Consider the following 19007-nt stretch of genomic DNA (forward strand, 5'->3'; position numbering starts at 1 on the left):
TTCAGTTGCCTAAAAATGAGTTAAGTTAGAGCTCTTCATTCACTTAACAATTTTGATGCATTAGACACTGCTGCAGTTTCCAAATTAATCTCAACAGGCTTTCTGTTGCCTGTCCTCTGGCTCAGTGTCATCTGACCAAGTTTTGGCATTGCTCTCCTTCCTCCTCCTGTTCCTCCTCCTCCTCCTCCCCCTCCTCCTCTTCCTCCTCTGTGCCTCCCCTCCTTCCTGGAGAATTCCACCTGCCCCTCCACAGTCCTGTACTGCACGTCCCATTTCCTAGTCAGGCAGGATAAAGTCAGACTGACTAATCTAAGCCTCAAAACGAGGCAGCAATTCAACTGTTATGCCCTAATTCACAGGCTCATCATTAAATTATCGCAGTCTCAGATGGAACTTTCAATTCTTCTAAAACAGCTGGCAAATGGCAGGAACAGACGCTCCCACTCAGTGGAGTGGCTTCCTCAGGAGCTGTGGAGAAGACAGAAGATAATGGATACCAGCAAGAAGGTCCAGACAGCCCTGCTCCCAGCTCCCAATGTGGAACATCCAGGTTTCCACGCTGGGTGCTTGTTGCCACGTACCAGGACCCTTGCCTGGCCTACAAGAGCTCATCTTGGCTCAAGATAGAATCCCACCACTTCCCAGCCTTGAAGAATTTCTCCTTTGAAAATCAACCCTAAAAGGAGGAGAGAAGATGGGGACCCACTTCGTTCTGACATTAGGCTTAGCCTCTTTCTCCTGAGCAAGAAGGCCTGGTGGACCAGTCTAGCAAACAAGTCATTGTTTAGAGTACAGGTGTTATGGCCAAATGACTGAATTACAAACAAACTTGAGTAGGCTGGTGCCATCTTGTTCATCCATATACATTTTGTGTCTGCATCTCCCCAAGGCTTATCTGCAGAATCAGCACCCAGGCTCTGGGGCCAGGCCTGATGGGAATGAGTAGATGAGATAGGATGGTGCTGATGGCAATAGGGGATGGATAAGAGCTAACATGATCTACATCCCTGTTCCACTTAATTAAGTTTGGCCTAAAGGTTTCTCCATACACAGTGAACTGAGTCCTAGCTTTATGTGTGACAGACTGTGATCAACTCCTAACAAGTGGCGAGTCTCAGCTAAACACCGCAGACAAGCTTCAGTCAACCACAGTGAAACCAGATTTAAGTAAGGCAAACGCCACGCTTTAACCAATCCGGCTGTCCCTCCCTGTACCTCATTTCTCTTTTCCATACATGGCTGCCCCTTTTCAGTCTATGAGTGTTACTCAGCCATGTGGAAGTCCCCGAGTCACTCTATTCTGGTTCTGGGGGCTGCCTGACTCACAAATTGTTCCTTGCTCCATTCCACCCTGTTGAATTTAATATGTCTGAAGTTTTATTTTTAACAATCCTACTCTCTAGGATCAAGTGCTTTGAAACTATCCTGCCATTTAAAGTCTACAACTATTCTGTGAGTAGGAATTGCTAGCACCCTTTTAGAAATAAGGAACACAGGCTGGGAGAAATCATGTAACTTACCCCAGGTCACTCGAAGGGAGGTCAAAGAGCCAGGATTCTAAACTCAGCCCAGGCTCTAACCAGTATGAAGCAGTATCTCCTGCCATGCCCTTGTACTTTGAGAGCTCAGTTGTACTCAGTTGTCCTGTGTTTCAGCTCTAATCTTGTCCTTTGATTCTAACAATTAGGGTCTGTTTTGTTCCCTATAATCAGTTTCTCTCCTTGTTTTAAGTCCTTCTGGTAACTGTCCTTATCTATTTCCTCCGCACTGGGTGCCTATAATGCTCCATCTCTCTCTCTCTCCCTCCCTCCCTCTTTCTGTGTGTGTGTGTGTGTGTGTGTGTGTGTGTGTTTCCAGTGCTGAGGATCAAACTACCGACTGGGTACCCCACCACCTACTTCTAGATAGACATTTATCACCTTGAGCAGGATAAGAAAACTCTACCAGCAAACCATCTCTCCAACCCCTGGACCTTCAACTTTCATTTCTGTATGAAAAAAAAAATTGTCTGGGTTTTACCAGCACTGCCCATGAGTCCCAGCTACTGACTGGGTACCCCACCACCTACCTCTAGATTTATAGACATTTATCACTTTCTTTTGCCCCTGTTTCTGACCACCTGCTTACCTCATCCACATACCCTCTCTCTGACCTCTACACCTCCTCTCCTAGGCCCACTGTTAAGCTTTTGGGCATCCCCTGTCACTGTGGAATGCCCCATCAACTTGTTCCATCTGTCCCTCAAGTTTAAAACACTCCATGAACTGAAACATTTGGAAAAACAACAACAGCAACCTATAAATTAGACTGAATTTTCTTCAGTGGGTGCCTGGGAGGCCTGGACCATGTATCTCCACTTCTGCCATTACCAGGGCCATCCTGGTCTTCCCTTCAAGTTCTGCCCTTTTGGAAGCCTTGCCCACCCACTGTGTTGGCAATTAATGATCTTGGTCAGCCTCTTAGGCCCTATCTCATCACTACCACTGACTCCAGGGGCTCATTTGAAAGTGTTCTCAAATGCATTTTCCATCACTGATTAAATAGATAAGGAAGGAGAGCTTTATTCATTAATAAGTCTCCCTTGGATTGACTTCTGAGAAAAGCATTCAGAGCAAGGGAAGGACATAATTCCCAAGAATCCTGAACAGCTACCCCTGTGGGGAGCAAGGAAGGACAGGGGAACATGGAGCCACACATGAGGTCTTACAGCTTTCCTAGTGTGGTCTGCTAGTGTGCTAACCCCTGTGGCAACTTCTGGTGGGCTATCAAGGCAGATAGTGGAGAGAATCAGGTGCGAAAAAAGGCCCTCAGGAAGGGAGTCAGGGAAAGCTTCAGAGAAGGTTGAGACAGATAGATGCTTGGAGCCTTTGAGAAGAGGGAATTGAGGAGGAGTCAAAAAACCGATTGTACCCAGTATTGCCTAGGATACATTAACCCCTATCCTCCGGAGGTACAAGGAAAAACTAGTGTGCTTTGGAAACTACTTTCAGCTTCTGAAATATATTTCCTTTGAATGTGATTTTGAAAAAAGACTGGGCTACGTGGAACTCTAGAACCATAAAAACCCCATTTGGACACTGTCCCGGACCACTGAAGAGCACAATTGTTTCGTAAATCATCTTGCAAGTCCTCAGGAGGGCACTGTTTCCATCTGGAAATAAAGTTTACCCAAATTTCACCACATTTTCTAATGCCCTTGTCTTCCTCAGCTAGAAATCCCACTTCCTTCCTTGGCTCCCTATATCTCTGGTTCAAAAGGGACAGTGATATTCACCTATGGCAAATATTCTGAGAATCCCCACAAAGTCAAGTGGGGAAAGCCCGACAGCCCAAGAAGGAGAAAGAAGGAGAAATAGGCTCAGCATAGTTTAAGTATACTCCTGGCCCAAGGGTTTGTCGTGCTCTTGGCAAATGGCCTGGGTTTATTTCAAGAGTGGGCAAGACAAACTCATCTGGCAAAGGCAGTCCAGCCAGAGCGCAGGAGCTGAGCAGGCAGCTGGGTGCACCAGGATCCTGTGATCCCATCACCTAGAGTAGGGCTACAGGACAGTGGAAATCCTGAATTCCATCTCCAATGTCTTAAAGGAGGCCTATAAAAAAATCTGTCAAATATTTTGAGATCCATGGAGGCAGGGAATGTTGGAGCCCAGAGTCCTAGGTCTATGTGAGAATGTGGAAATAGACCCTTTTAGTTTAAAACAAAACAAATACCAAAAAAAGTATTTTGCAAGTTACTGAACCTGATGTGGCTTAAAATCTGTGGATGCTGGATCTAACAAGGTTTGTTCAAACTTCTGCAGGTCCTCTTGACTCTGATAATGGAAAAATGAGCTCACATTTATTAAGCAGAAGTGAACAGCACAGCTGTCTCCTCCCCATCCCACCGGGTGTCCCCTGACTCCTTGACCTCAGCACATCCACTATGGGTACCAGGTAAGTCCCAGTGTTTTCCTTCGCTTTTTCTTAGTAGAAATCACACTCTCCACTCCCCTTTCCTGCTTTTGGTCTACTAGGGCTTTGTCAATGAGAAAGAGTTCCTTTCAAAACAGTGGACACCTGGTTCAGGATTTGGGGAAATGGTGGTAGAAGCAGCTGAGAAAAGGGTTGCTGAAAAAATAATCACCTGAAGCTTAGGGAAAGAATCCTCTGAAAAGATTCTGATGCTCACACAGAGCTAGAAATCATGCCTGTTCTGACCAGGCACGAAAGCGGCAGGTAAACTCAAGCTCTAATGAAAATATTTGCAAAAGACATATCTGATAAAGAACAGCTATCCAAAATACACAAAGAATGTTTAAAACTCAACACTAAGAAAACAAACAACCCAATTAAAAAATGGGCAAAAGATGTGAACAGACACCTCACCAAAGAAGATAAACAGATGGCAAGTAAGCATATGAAAAAATGCCCAACATTATGTGCCATTAGGGAATTGGAAATTAAAAACAATGAGATTCTACTGCACACTGATGAGAACAGTCAAAATCCAAAACTCTGGGAACACCAAATGCTGGCAAAGGATATGGAGCACCAGGGACTCTCAGTCACCACAGGGAATGAGAAGTGGGACAGCCACTTGGAAGACACTTTGTCAGCTTCTTAGAAAATCAAACCTAGTCTTCCTATCATATGATCCAGCAATCATGCTCCTTGGTATCTACCCAGAGGAGTTGAAAACTGTGTCTACTCAAAGACCTGCATACATATATTTATAGCAGCTTTATTCATAATTGCCAAAATTTGGAAGCAACCAAGATATCCTTCGGTGGGTGAATGGAGAAGTAAAATGTAATACATCCAGACAATGGGATATTATTCAGTGCTAAAAGGACTCAGATTGTCAAGCCGTAAAAAGACAAGAAGGAGCCTTAAATTACTGAGTGAAAGAAGTCAATCTGAAAAGGCTGTGTAGTATCTGATGCCAACCATATAACATTCTGGAAAAAGCAAACTATGGAGACAATAAAAAGATCAGGGGTTGTTAAGGGCTGGAGAGTGGAGAAGGGGTAAAAACATAGAGCAGAAAGGATGTTGAAGGTTGTGAAAACACTATGTACTACAATGATGGATACAGGTCATGGTCTATGTGTTCAAACCCATAGAATGTACAGCATTAAGAGTGAACCCTAACATAAACTGTGGGCTTTGGGTGATGATGTGTCACTGTGAGTCCATCAATTGTCACAAATGTGCCACTCTGGTATGGGGTGTTAACTGTTGGGGAGCCTGTGCAAATATGGAGGCATAGGGCATATGGAAATCCATTCCATTTGGCTATGAATTTCAAACTTCTCTAAAAAAATAAAGCTTATCTTTAAAAAGCAAGAGGATGGGAAGAGACATATCACATTAAACACTTATCAAGATGAAGCTGGAGTGGGCATATTAATATCTGACAATGATTTCAGAACAAATGATATTATGGAGGACAAGCAAGGCTATTTTATAATAATAACATGGTCAGTTCTCCAGGAGGAAAAAGCACATCCTGTACCTGGGAATATGGATCAGAATGACCAACGCTAATGTTTTTAAATAATGCAGGTCTTCAAAGAAAAAAAAAACCCTCTGAGCATTTAGAAAAAGAGCATGTGGCATAAAAGAAAAAGAACATTAGATCATTATCATATTTTTTTGACAGTAATGCTTCGTGCCAGAGGAAAATGGAGTATGTTCAAGATGCTCAAGAAAAGAAAATATGAGCCAAGGATTGTGTATTCAGAGAAACTGACTGTCAAGTAGAAAGGCTACAGACATCTTGTGAACCAAAATTTAGGGAAACTGGTCCCATAACCCCTCCCAAAGAAGTCTCCTAGAGAAAACCCTCCGACAATCAAAGTGACTAGAGAGACACCCGCGAGGAGCATTAAATATACAGTTACTTGTGGAACCAAGACTGCACGAGGGCAAAGGAGCTCTGTTTTCTGACAGCTTAGATAAACAGAATCCACATTTTAAAATGGGAGTGGAAAGATCGTATTAAAAAATGGTTTAGATTTTTTTTGACATCATAATATTGGTAGGATTAGTATCATTATCCTGGGTCGGCTGTGCATGCAATATGGGAGATAACAAATGAATAATTATGGAATATTCTAATTCTATTGTCTCCTCTTGGTGTGGAAAAAGGGAATATAGATTTAAGAGACTAATGAAAACTCTCTAATCAAATACACTCACTTTCTCCCCAGCCCCCAGAAATGTCTGCTGGAAAGGGTTCGAAACAATGATCAATCCAGTAACAATGAACATCTCTGCACTCAAACTGTTGTTAGGAGGTTATTTCATACTCAAAAGAAGCAAAACTCCCCAGAAAAGTGGTTGATTCTAAATTCCAAGACAAAAAAAAAATGCATGAAAGGAACAATTTGTTGTACCCGTTAATAAGGCAGTTATCAAAACTACTAGGTAGTTATCAGAACTTCAATGACAAGAGGGCTCAGGAGCCAACTTGAAGAGAATCACACCAGTGGAAGACAGGAAAATTTTAGCTACAATAATGATAATAATTTCAGTGGATTGAAAGCCATTGCCTATGTTTGAATCCAGAATTCCATAATATTACTTAAAAATTTTTAAAGGAGAAATAGTCATCTACAGAGGAGGCAGGCTTTTTATTTAACCTGTTTTTCCTGTACCTTGAAAGTCTGTCTAGTTGAGGCTTTCTGTCCAGAAAAAAATGTAAAGACCATAAAGACCCAATCTTGGGGCAGGCACCTCACACAGGGAAGGGAGTCACAAAGGCTTCGGCTCTCCCCCAAATAGAGTTGAGCTATTGTTCCATATCTCCACGGGTTCTGTTGTACACACCTGACTTAAGAGCATTATGGGACACCATTTTGGAAGACTCTAGGAGACTTTTGTGCCTTTCTTGTCTTGGATTTAGAATCAGCCATTTTTCTGGGTAACCAAATAGTAGATGACAGAAAGAGCCAATTTATAAATGTATCTGAGCTGATAAATGAATACTGGCATATTACTAACTTGCAATTCCATATAGGTACATATATGAATAGAAGCCAAAGGAATCAAGAGGAGAATTATGGGAAAGACAGTCCTTTGTTGTTCTGTAGGCAGTCAGAAATGATAGTGACCACACCTCCCCAAGCCGAGAAAAGTCAGAGGCCAAGTGGTAAAGCCAGCACGTCAAGATAGGATCTTGACATCATTCTCTTTCCCAGCCCCCTCCTGGGGCTCTGCCCTCCCATAAACTCTCCACATTAATTACAATAATGAGAACTCCAACAGTAATTCCTATGTTGGCCAGGTGCTCCCAGGTTTAATGAAGACCCAGGTAATATTGGGTAAAGAGGTTTACTATAAAGATATATGGAAAGGCATGACCTCCAAAATGGTGCCCCATGATGCTCCTAGAACTTCCAAGTCAGGTGTGTACAACAGAACCCATGGAGGTATCTGATTCCCCAAGGGGGCATCTGATTGGGTCTTGGTCTTTACATTTTTTTTCTGGACAGAAAGCCTCAACTAAACAGACTTTCAAACCAGCTGTCTTTAGAGTCTGAATTTCCTCATGTCTGACCTACCTAGGGTTGTCACAATTGGGGTCCTGATTCCTAGTTGAATTAGTTTGAGCCAGAGTTACAAAGCTAATTTTTTGGGGGGGAAATGTGAAGTTAGAGCCCAGGCAACTCCATGTAGGAAGAGATTTGAGGGAACAGTTTTTCCCATCTCACTCATCTAGGGTCTAAGCTCTGGCCCCAAAGACTTTTGAGAAGTCTCAAAGAAAGAGGGTACAGCCTTCTCCCTTTCCTCCACCAGCAGTCAGGAACAAGAATATGGTGGTGCTTCTACAGCCATCTCAAAACATGAAGGTAAGATGTTCTAAGGGATGGTAGACCAGAGAACCGGGTGGGAAAAGCGGTACTTCAGTGATGATTTTGTTGAGCTGCTGTGACCGGCCTCAGGTTACCTATCTCCAGACTTGTTTTGTGTGAGATAAATCAGCCACTGTTACTGGGTGGGTGGGTCTGTTATAAGCAACTGAATATTTTCTTCATTATTATAACCTCTGTGTTTTCTCATCTATCAAACTAGACTAATCCCGAGTTCTTTCCCCTAATGACATCACCGAACCTGGAAAACATATCCACTATAGAGTGGCTATGATCGCTAATAGTAGCAGGTGTTAACTTTTCCAAAAGTCAGTATTCTAATAGGAATCTTCCAGACACTCAGTGCCCTTGACCTAAGTGATTACTGTCTGTGGTTAACACTCTTTTTGGCTTATACGGCATTCATTCTCCCTTGCCAACGGAATTGCCAAGTTTATTCTGTTATCAAGTGTCTGTGTGCTAAGGTGAGGCTGGGATTCTCTCTCTCTCCAAGAGGTTTCTTCTGCCACAAGCCTGGCTCATTTTTCTTGCTCTGCCATTCAGTTTTCTTTGCTTCTCCATGCCTATGGCAGAAAATGGCTTTGCCAAAGCTCCCAAATTTACGTGTAGCATACAGAGAAGCTGTTTCTGAATCAGAATAAATTTCTGGGAGAAAGAATGCTGTTGGCTCAGCTTTAGTTAATGCATTCCTTTGATCCAATCTATTGGCCCAAGGGAGGGTTGTGTAGTGCCTATTGTGACTGCTATTGCTGGGTCCATCCTTATGAGTAAGTAATTGAGTGTAGCACTCAGAGTAGAGTTCAGGGCCTGGGCAGACGCCCTAAGAGTGTCTAGTACAAGCTTGACTGCAGTCACTTCACAGTGGCTTCTTGGTCCCTATGGTACCCCTGCCTCAAGACTGTGATCTTACTGAGGATAGGGTCCAGAAAGGCCACTGGCTATTGAGAAGGACATCCACAGTTAAGTAGGTATGTTGCACATAATATCCATCAGAGCTGTCCTTCAAGATTTTTCTTCTGTCCGTCTTCTGGGAAGATAGGATTTCATTCCATCTCCCCAATTCAAGATTGGGTGGTACTAGATTACCAGTTCTGGTGAACTGTGAGTATTTTATTACCAGTGAAAGGCCTTCAAGATTATTCTTTTTTTCTGCCATGATCACCGACAATGTTGCAGATGGTGATTTCCCCATCAGCTGTACTATATCATTAAAATGCAATGAGCCTGCAGTAATCATGCAGTATAAGAAAGAAGTCACTGAGATCTGAGGTACTTGTTACTGCAGCACATCTACCTTATCATAGCTAGTACCCTGAAAACTGGGCTGGGCTTAGCAGTATTTCTGGAAAAAGACACTTGAAGACTCTTAAGTCACAGCACCAAGTTTGTCACAGAATTTTTCCCCCCTTCTCTGTGCAAAGTCTCCTATGAATCCCTTGTCCCTACCTCATAAAAGAAATGGCTATTTCCTAGTAGTGATACCATCAAAAAGCAATATAGTCAGGAGCTTCTTTCTTCTTGGTTGGCTGGGGGTGATGCCCAAGGAGTGCCGGACACATGGACACAGTTTTGTTGATTTTATTGATGCTCCATTCAGCCTCAGAAAGGGCTGTCTCTTTGCTGAAGCTCATCCTAGTTTTCAGAAAGAACAGGGCTTAGGGAATGGAGTATAGCATAAACCCAAACTACCAGGTAAAACTCCCCATGCTGTCTCCAGTCCTGCAAAAACTCCCCATGCTGTCTCCAGTCCTGCAAAAAGTCGTGGAAGAGAGGCTTAAGAGTCTGGAAAACTGAACTGCAAGGCCTGGGTGCTCCAGCACATGCAGATTCCAAATGTGGGAATGCTATGTGATGATTTTATGAAATATAAAAGTCAAATGAATTTTTCATGAAGAAGTTATCTTCCCAAGATGCAATAATGGAAAATTCCTTTCAAGAACTGGTGTTTAGACCTCACAAAAATGCGCGGCAAATTGCATTGTGATTTATTTGTCAATGTTTTTATAGGTTAGGCGTTACTTTCTACCCCACAGCTGGAGTCAATTTTTAATATTTAAAAGTGGAAAGAAAGCAAAACCTAAACACATCCAGAGCTGTCTGTTTTAGATTGAGCTTTTCCCAAACAGTGCTGTTTAGAACTGAACCCTGAGCATGGTCGGTCAGCAGCCAGCTGGCACTTACTCCCCTGCAACATAGAATTAAAATACCTGGGCCTGGGCAGATTACATATAAGACCTCCTAAATTGTAGTTGGTGGGTCTGTTGTTTATAACTGATTTCAAATGCACGTAGCCTGTCTGCCCTCTCAATTGAAGAAGGAAAGAATCTTTAAACATTTTATTCTGGGTTTCCCTTCATGCCCCAAGCTCAAGGTGCTGTGAACATAATTTTCAAGTCCAGTGGTTTCTGGCCTAATTAGATGGCAGGTGAGCAGGGATCCCACTGTACAGTGTCCCTGATGATTTCCCAACATGCCACCCAACTGCAGAGAAGCAAGCTGATTCTTCCAGACTTTGACTCCCATGAAATCTGGTCTGGAACATACCCAGGGCCCATCTTCCCAGGCTTCAGGTAAAACCACCATGCTGACCTTGCATGTGGTGACAAAAGATTCAAATCACAGAAGACACGAAGCCTTGAAGCTTAATCCTATTCCCCTGGACCAAGTCTCCAGGCCCTAATGAAGGCCTCATTCTGTTAAGTGATTAAGAGTTCACAAACCAGGACTGGGCCTCTGCATTATGGAACCCCACAGAATAGTGTTCCCAGAACGCAGCACTTATACCTCAGTGCACGGCACATCAGACTTCATGCTCAATTGTGGCCTCCATTGTTGAAGCCTTATGGTTGGCACTGGCAGTTGCTAAGGCAGCCATGTGTGTGCTTACCAACAAAGGATTCAGTAACACACAACATCTGGAGGGAGGAAAAACAACTCTAATTGTGACAGGCACAATCCCTTTGGGTAACATGGTTGATACCCTTCTGACAGAGGGGGTGTTTCTCATTGCCCTCTCCTACCCACTCCCTCTTGATCGTTCTGGAGCCAAGACCCACAGGAGGAGTTGACCTATTTCCAAATGTGTGTGTTGGTCCAGTTGAATCCGCCAGTGGAGGCTCCTGAGGCTGCTGACAACATCCTCCCATCGGGTTTCAAGAAGCATCAGCCACTTCATAGAGACAAGCCTCAGGTTACAAGGAGCCTCAGCAAACCAGGAAAATGTCAGATGTGCAAGCATTTTGGGCTCAGCCTGAGCTACTGTGGCCTTTCCCTAGGAACCCTGCTCAGGGTTCTCAACAGAAACACCAGCCTCAAGAAAACCCCTTCGATAACCCCCCACCAATCCACAGCATCAACCGCTGAAGGGAAGGGGAGGGTAATGGGTGGTGATTATTCCCCCATCACAAAAGGATTTCTCGCCTCACAAAAGGATTTTCTACGGATTTCCTTTCAAAAGTGCACACCCCAAGAACACTGACCGTATGATTCAATTTAGGTGAAAATCTTGAGCAACACACCCAACGCATCAAACATGGTACACAGGCAATTGCGACTAAGTGCAGCAGACCTACCCGCCAGCAGGGGGAGCTCTCCCCCCAGTTCAGGATGCTATGGCCGACCCCACTGCTGCTCAATTAAAAAAATAAAATAAACATGCTAAGGATTAAAGAGGAGGGGCTTGGGCAGAACCCGCTGTGCAAAAAAAAAAAAAAAAAAAACCAGAAGGCAATGGGAGCCACTGAAGGATTCTCAGAGATGTGTGGTTTTGTATTGAGGCAGCCTGTATTTTTCGCTCAATGCCTCTGATCTCCTTAAGGAATTCGTTTTCTGGAATGGTGTTCCTTGTTTTCACTTCCTCTTAAAATGCATCACAGTAATGATTCATGAACCAAGCACTTTCCAGGGACCTAGGACAGGTTCAAGTTCAGGGAGTGTTTTTCAGGAAGTGTATGGCTTTGTTTTGTTGGGGGCTAAAGAATTGGGAGGCAGAGGCAGAAATGCCATCATTTTATGTTCCCTTTGGAGCTCCAGGCCTTGAACCGAGAAGCTTGGCACTGAAAATGGTGCTGTTAGAAAGTTAATGGGCAAGACATTCTGTCAAAGGGGTTGTGCAGATAAGCATCAGGAGAAAAGTACACTGTTCTAAGTTCATCTGCATCCAGGAAACCAAGAAAAGCAGAGCCACCCCTGAGCTGGACCACAGCGCACACACAAACACACGCATGGAATCCAAACACTGTCCAGAGACCAACAGCTCACAGAAGCAAATGAAGAGTGACTTTTCTGAAGAAAGAGCTGGGGAAATGGTATTTCCTTCCTGTGCCGAGGAACAAAGTCACGATATTCTCAGGAAGACTTGAGCTCCCAAGGGCAGTGCTGGGGCACCAACCCTTTCTTTACTCCCGCCGACTGTTGATAGTAAAAGCCCAAGTCTTGACTTCAGAGACTCCAAAAGGCAGAGCAACCCAAGGCAAAGTGATGAAAAGGGGAAATAAGTGTTTTCTTGAACACTTTATACCAGAGTCAGGCCACTGTGTTCTCCCTCAGAGTGACTGTAGCGTAGCTACAGTCTGCTCATCTGCTCGGAGCTCCTCATCTGCTCCCCCAGGCACCCTCCATAGTGCAGCCAGGAGGATCCTGTTAATCGGATCTGCTCAGAATCCTTCAGTGGCTTCCCACTGCCCCCAGGATAAAGTGCCAGCTCTTTGTTCTGAGGCCCTCCCACTCTCATCTTCGAGGCCCCTGAGTCTCAGCTCTTGCTCATTCTCAGTTATTGCTTTTTCTGCTCTGAAAATCTCATAGCGCCCTGCATGTACTGGGTCTTCAGTGGCATAGGACAGGAGAATGGTGCTGGGAGCATTGTAATGTACCTTACGTCCTTTCTCTGGGCATTGGTAGATGTTGCCAGACTCACCTCTTTGAGGAGCCCCCCAACACCAGGATATGTGGCCTCTTCTGCCCTCTTCTTGGCTCTGCACCTGTTTGGTTTTTACCCTCTGGGTCTTTGAGACTGGTGGCTCTTTTTTCATCCCCTCCCTCTTCTATTTTATCCTCCAAATGTTGGGCTACAAATTATTTCACTTTGGAAGCCTTTCCCAACCACCCCGCAAGACTGGGAAAGGACACCCTTGCTCTCTCTCTTCCATGTTCCCCCATGCTTTTCCTCTTGTACCATTTGCATGCTGTGTGCAATTACCCACTGACCTGTCCAATGACCCCTCTAATCTGTGAGCTCTGCAAATGTGGAACCTTCTTCTCTACTGTGTCCCTATCTCTAATCTAGAATCTGTCACATGGAGATCAAATACTATTTTCTAAGTGAACATATTCCTTTCCCCCAGATTATCAGGATGACTTTGACTTTTGGGGTCAATTTTTCTGATCAGGTAAGATTGATTATTAGTGAGGCCACCAGCTTGGCTTGTGATTGATGCATCTGGCTGCCCTGTTTTACCATAAGGAATATTCCTCCTTCCTTGAGAGCTCTCCTCTCTTTCTCTCTCTTTTTCTTTCTTGTGTGCACACACAGACACTTCAATAATCTTAATATTTTATGATGTAGCCATTATTTCTGGATGTAAGGGCATCATCTCTGTTTAAATGAATGCCTGGGTAGAGTAGGCAAGGCTAGTGGTTCACTTGGCACTCCAGTGTTTAGAAAGCTTTGTTACAGGCCAGTTGGACTAGGGCTATGTGAATACAGGCTCTCAACTTACTTTTATGCAAATAAATAGACCAGGGATCCCTAAAACATTTTCCAGGGTTACGAGAGGTAAGGTACATATTCAGTTTACTCTTATACACCCCCATACCTAGAGGACCCAGACTCTGCAGGAGAGTGAATCAGAACAAGGTCAAAATCAGATCTTGTCAGTCTGATCATCTGCTGTTTGCAAACTCCTGTAGACTCAAACCTGTAAGATGTGTAAACCTGTGTATTAGAATACAACAACACCTCTTCCCAATCAGAGTGGGTGAGAGAGATTATATGCCTGACTTTAATGAGTGACCAGAGATGGCCAACACCTTTGGAGGCTGCAGAGCCACTTCCTGAGAGCTCCACATGTTCTGCAATCCCGGCCCTGCCTCATGGTCACCTGAGGAGGAGAGAGAAGTGGCTGCAGCGAGGAGAAGACAGGCTTCTTTTTAAAACTGGCATGACCCCCCATATCTAGAATGGTGTGGTTGAGGACATGGGTTCCAGTGCTAGGCTGTCGGCCACTTCCTAGCTTTGGGAACCCTGGGAGTCTATTAAACTCTCAGGGCCTCCGTTTCCTCATCTGAGGAATGGGAACAATAACAATACCCACCTCTCAAGCTTGTCAAGAGGATTAAATTAACTGAAAAAGTGCTTAGAACAGTACTGGTTACAAGTTAAGCATTACAGTAGCGAGAGCTGTTTTTGTGATCTCAACAAGAAGGGTGAACAGACTTTCAGATCTAGTTGCAGGGCCTTAAGTCCTCAGCATTCAGAACGCCCACCTCCAGCTCCCTAGCTGTGTTGATGATGGCAGAGCGAGTAAAAGGTGTGGATTTTGCCGGAACATCAGAGGCTTTGACCCCTGGCACTCTGACCTCTGAAAGGAACCTAGAAATTAAGTGATTTTTCTGATCTGATCAGGCTGGAGTGGGATGCAGGGACAGGTCTTCAGAAGGTGGCCCTATGGTTTCAGGACAAGGAACCACAAGTGAGCTCTGTTGCTTCTTGGCTCAGGTCACACAGCATTTTGAACTCAAGCCAGTCCCAAGGGTTTGGTGATCTCAGCTTAGTCCTTGCTGCCAGCCTGAGTCCTCTGTAAGCTGGAATTGGCTCTGCAGATGCTGCACAAGCTCCTGGCAGAGTCAGTTGGGCTGGATTCCAGGTGGCAAATGTCCCTCCGGAGAGGATTGTGCAAAAGTGTTCCTTCCTCACAGGAGGAAAGTTGGTTGACCCAGGCAAAGATGTTCTCAGAAGAGAGTAAAGTGTCTCAGGGGAATTCAGACCTCCCTCCCCCATAACAGTCAACAGACTCTTTCAGAGAGAGGTGAACCCAGATGGAGGTAGCTTGGTAGAAGTGCCCAGGTTGGGGCTCTTCACCGGAGCCAGCACTGACCGACTGTGTGGCATGTCAGTTGCATGTGAGAAGACAATGGGCTCAAGAATAGCTCCAAGGCTTTTCTGGAGCAACTTAGTGGCTGATGAAGCCACTGTCTGCACACCCCCTTGCTAGGCTGAGCTGGTGGGGCTGTGACTGCCCTGTTGGTCCCTCCTCTATCATTCTGTTCTTCAAAGCTCCCCTCCCCAGAGGTCAAGGCTTTCCTTTAGAAGATCCAAGGTGATGGGAGATACATTGGGACACCTTTCATTGCAATCAAATCTGCATCCATCAGCATCTAGCTGGTTCCCAGGTGACTTGCTAGATGATATCCATCTTTTCTGAGATGGAGGCAAAGGTGAGTACAAGACAGGAGCATGAGTTTCTCAGCCTCCCAGAGTCCTGCAGTGTAGTTTTAGAAGTTGGGGTAAAAGAGAGCAAAAGGGTGTTGCTTCCATCTGAATGACTACCACACCATCATGGCCAAGCCCAGGGCCATGCAGGTGAGGAGACTCCCTTCGTTTCCTCAGCTGTGCCTCTTTCCTTCATCCTTCCTTAGCCACCAAGGAGGATAGATACTCTGCAGGTCTAATTTGAGACAGCAAATTCTTTTTGCAGAAAAATCATTTTAAATCTGACAAGAGTTAGTTATGTTTCTAGAAAGCTCCTATACAATCATGATCAGTGATGTTCTCTCTTGTCTCTCTCACACACACACATATACACAATTTTGTTTACAGTCCAAAAGAGGCACATACATTCTGAATACATACTCCACCCTCATCACAAACAACCGTAAAATTCTAAAAACCAACACATGCTTGTAAATAGATCACCCTTAAATGGAGCAGGATCTCTGAATACCCCATGAGTCATGCAGCTAAAATGTCCCCTGGGGAGCCCGACTTGGCAGCACACGTATTCCTATTAAAAAATTGAGTTCAGAGCTTTCTGTGGCACCCAGCTCAGTGCCAGGAAGAGCCCATCTGTGTTGGGTGGGGAAGCCAGCAGTCACTTGTGAGGCCAAGTGCTATGCTTGTCACCTGAAGGAAACACTCTCCCTAGGAGTCACTTAGAATAATGGAGGGATTCATGCTGCAGAAGCAGAATGAGTGGTGGACAAGGAAGAAGGAACCCTGGTTCTAGTAGAGCCTCTACCCTCACTGGGTTTCCCTAGGAAATATGTCCACTTCACTTGGCCTTTGTTTCCTTGTCTTTGAAAGGAAGGGGCTAGACTAGATTAAATTGAACAACTACATTACATTACTGGAATAGTGTGTTATGGAAGTGAAAAATGATGGGAAGGGGTCCAAAATTCAGACCCAATTCTCAAGGAACATGCAGATTCACTCTCTCCTGAATTCAAGAGGCTGAGGCTAAACCACCCCCTGACTCAAGTACCTCAGTTTGGGAGAATGTCACCACAGAAATATTGCAGCAAAAAGAGGACCTGTGAATACCTTCTCTCCTTCTGCTACTGACCAGGGCTGAGCTACAGAACCTCTAAATTCAAACACGCCACCAAACACTAGAAATGTGCTGATGGCGACATGAGAGGAGAACAACAGGGCCTGGATGTGGCTCTGGCCTGAACTGCTCAACGTTCTTCTTCCTCTGTCTCAGCCAAGCCAGGCAGACCTCAGAGAAGCGCAGAACTGAAAGAAATCTTAATAATTGTCACTTTGTCTGCTGGAGGGCCACTGGGGGAGACAGCCAGCCGGGGGTTCCTGGAGGTATCTTCAGGCCCCCACCCCCAGAGACATCTGTAGACAGCCTGGAGCCTGGTTAGGAGGACAAGCAGCTCCCCAGGCAGCCTCAGGCTGAAGGGTGGTCTTGGCGGTAGGATCCTGCAGATGCTGAATCTCACCCACAGTGCTGCTCCTTCCCACTGGCCTGCTTTCCATCAGCTGCCTGCCTCTTTCCACATCTGTGCACTCAACAACCATGGCTACCTACAAACTCCCTGCTTGGAAGAAAAAGTTGGGACTTTTTAGCCAAGGTGCCTCCAGTCCCATCTTGAAGCCCCTCTGCCCTTCTGCTCCTCACACCGGGTCTCCTGTGTCCTGCCAGCCTCTATCCCTAGGGTCTCCTCAACAGCCCCAATTCCAAGCCTGTTATTTTTTCTTCTCTGGTTTCCAATTCCTTAACAGTGACCTTTCTCACAGACATCGTGGCCCAGTCTTTCCTGCTTTTCCAAACAAATCTGATTATTGCTCACTTAACTCCATGACTTGGATTCTTCTAGCTCTGAAGCTGCTCATTCTTTTTGTCTCTACCCCATGGCCAGATCTGTTCTTGGCCCTGGAGAGGAGGGGAAGGGCCAGCTTCTTTGGACTACAACTCCCAAGATGCCTTGTTTCTGACTTCCTGTTGGGTTTAGCCAATGGAAGGTACCCAGCAGAGATTAGTGCTGAGAGGAAAGGGTCAAGGTATTGTTTTCTCACCTGTTCCCCTGCCTCTGCCTGTTTGATGTGGTCCCTGGTTTTAGTGGAGGTCGTTTGTGACTCTAGTAGCCATCAGGCATCCCTTCCTCTGGAGTTTGAGTTTTCACTAAGCCATAGTTACACTGTTCCTTCCCCTTCTCTCTTTAGTTTTAGGGTCCTAATGACCTCCCTCTTGCTGATTCCTGGGGGCTTCACCACCCTTGTGTGTCCCCATAATCCTGCCCATACCTGTGTAAATAGTCCTTTCATTCTCATTTCTGAGACTTCCAGGGTGAATTCTGTTTCTTGTTGTAGCCCCACTGATACAATAGTCCTCTAGGTTTTATTCAGAGTTTGACTCACTGCACTTTGGGAAGTTATATAATTTATTTCCACCAAGATCACTGGAGTGGTTGCTCTGCTTTTGATATCACGCACTCTGTAAGTTTTACAAAGACTCCAGAGAAGTTAAATGCCTTGATAAAGCCAATGAGCCTCAGAAAGAAAAGACATTCTCTCAGAGACAAGATCAAAAAAAGTCCCCCAGAAGAGCAAGAAGACACTCCTGTGATTTTTGGCATCTCTGACTCTTACTCTTTGATGAACACAGGTGAACAAGAGCTAGATCATGGAAGGAAAAAATGATACAGAATAATCTCAAGTCTGTTTATTTATTTTATTTGTTTTGTTTGTTTATTTATTTTTCTTTTTGGTACCAGGGATTGAACCCAGGGATGCTTAACCATTGAGCCACATCTCCAGACCTTTTTTATATTTTATTTAGAGACAGGGTGTCACTTAGTTGCTTAACACCACATTAAGTTTTTGAAGCTGGCTTTGAAATCTTGATCCTCCTGCCTCAGCCTCCTGAACCACTGGGAGGCATGCACCACTGAGCCTGGATTAGAATTTTTTTTAAGGAAAAAATTCTGGAAAGAGTCCATGTGCCTGCCATTTCAAACAATTAAATACTAATTTTTGAATTCTTATTTCAGATCTTTTTTAAAAAAGAAATAGATCATTACAGAGTTGAATACTCCCTGTCCTCACAGTAGTCCTAGTCCCCTCTCTTCCACCTTAGAGCAACCACTGTGATTGATTCCATGTGTCCCAGGCCATGTCGTTATATGTTCACTATAGCAAGTGTATAGATAAACAATATGTAACGCATCATCCTATACATAATATTCTGCAACTTGTTTTTATCACTCCATCTTGGGTTTTCAAGACCTAGCTATGATGATACACGAGGATTTGATCTATGCCTTCCAGCTACTGTGTAGTATTTCATACAGGTGCCTCATAGTTTTATTAACTTTATTCATACTTTCATTGGTGAACACTTGGTGGGATTCATTCTTATTTATTCTTTTTGGTTCCTCTAAACAATGTTTACAAAACACATAGAAAAATTTAACGGAGATCCAACATGGCGGTGGGCGCGGAGAGATCAAGTCTCTGACCTCTTCATCTGTGCGGGCATAGGGAGTCATAAACAGTCTAAATGCTGTTGCTCAGGATCACTAGGCAATGCTGAGCTGACGTGGATCTGGGGTGAACAGTCTGGGCCTCTCAGAACAAACACTGAGCCGGGATCGGCTGAATTCAAGCTCCCGTTCGCCTGCTTCCCGCAGACAAACACCTGTGACTCAGCA

General features: G+C 44.7%; 1 long non-coding RNA gene across 1 annotated transcript in view; it reads right to left on the bottom strand.

Moving 5' to 3' along the window:
• Positions 1 to 246: 246 nt before the first annotated feature.
• Positions 247 to 19007, bottom strand: part of LOC308633314 — a 48982-nt gene continuing 30221 nt past the window's right edge. The window contains exon 3 of the long non-coding RNA XR_014018750.1: positions 247 to 468. This is a non-coding gene — a long non-coding RNA (uncharacterized lncRNA). The remainder of the gene's footprint in view (positions 469 to 19007) is intronic.

Source organism: Spermophilus citellus, assembly GCF_964194105.1.
Source record: "Spermophilus citellus genome assembly, chromosome: 14".
NCBI classification, from domain to species: Eukaryota; Metazoa; Chordata; class Mammalia; order Rodentia; family Sciuridae; genus Spermophilus; species Spermophilus citellus.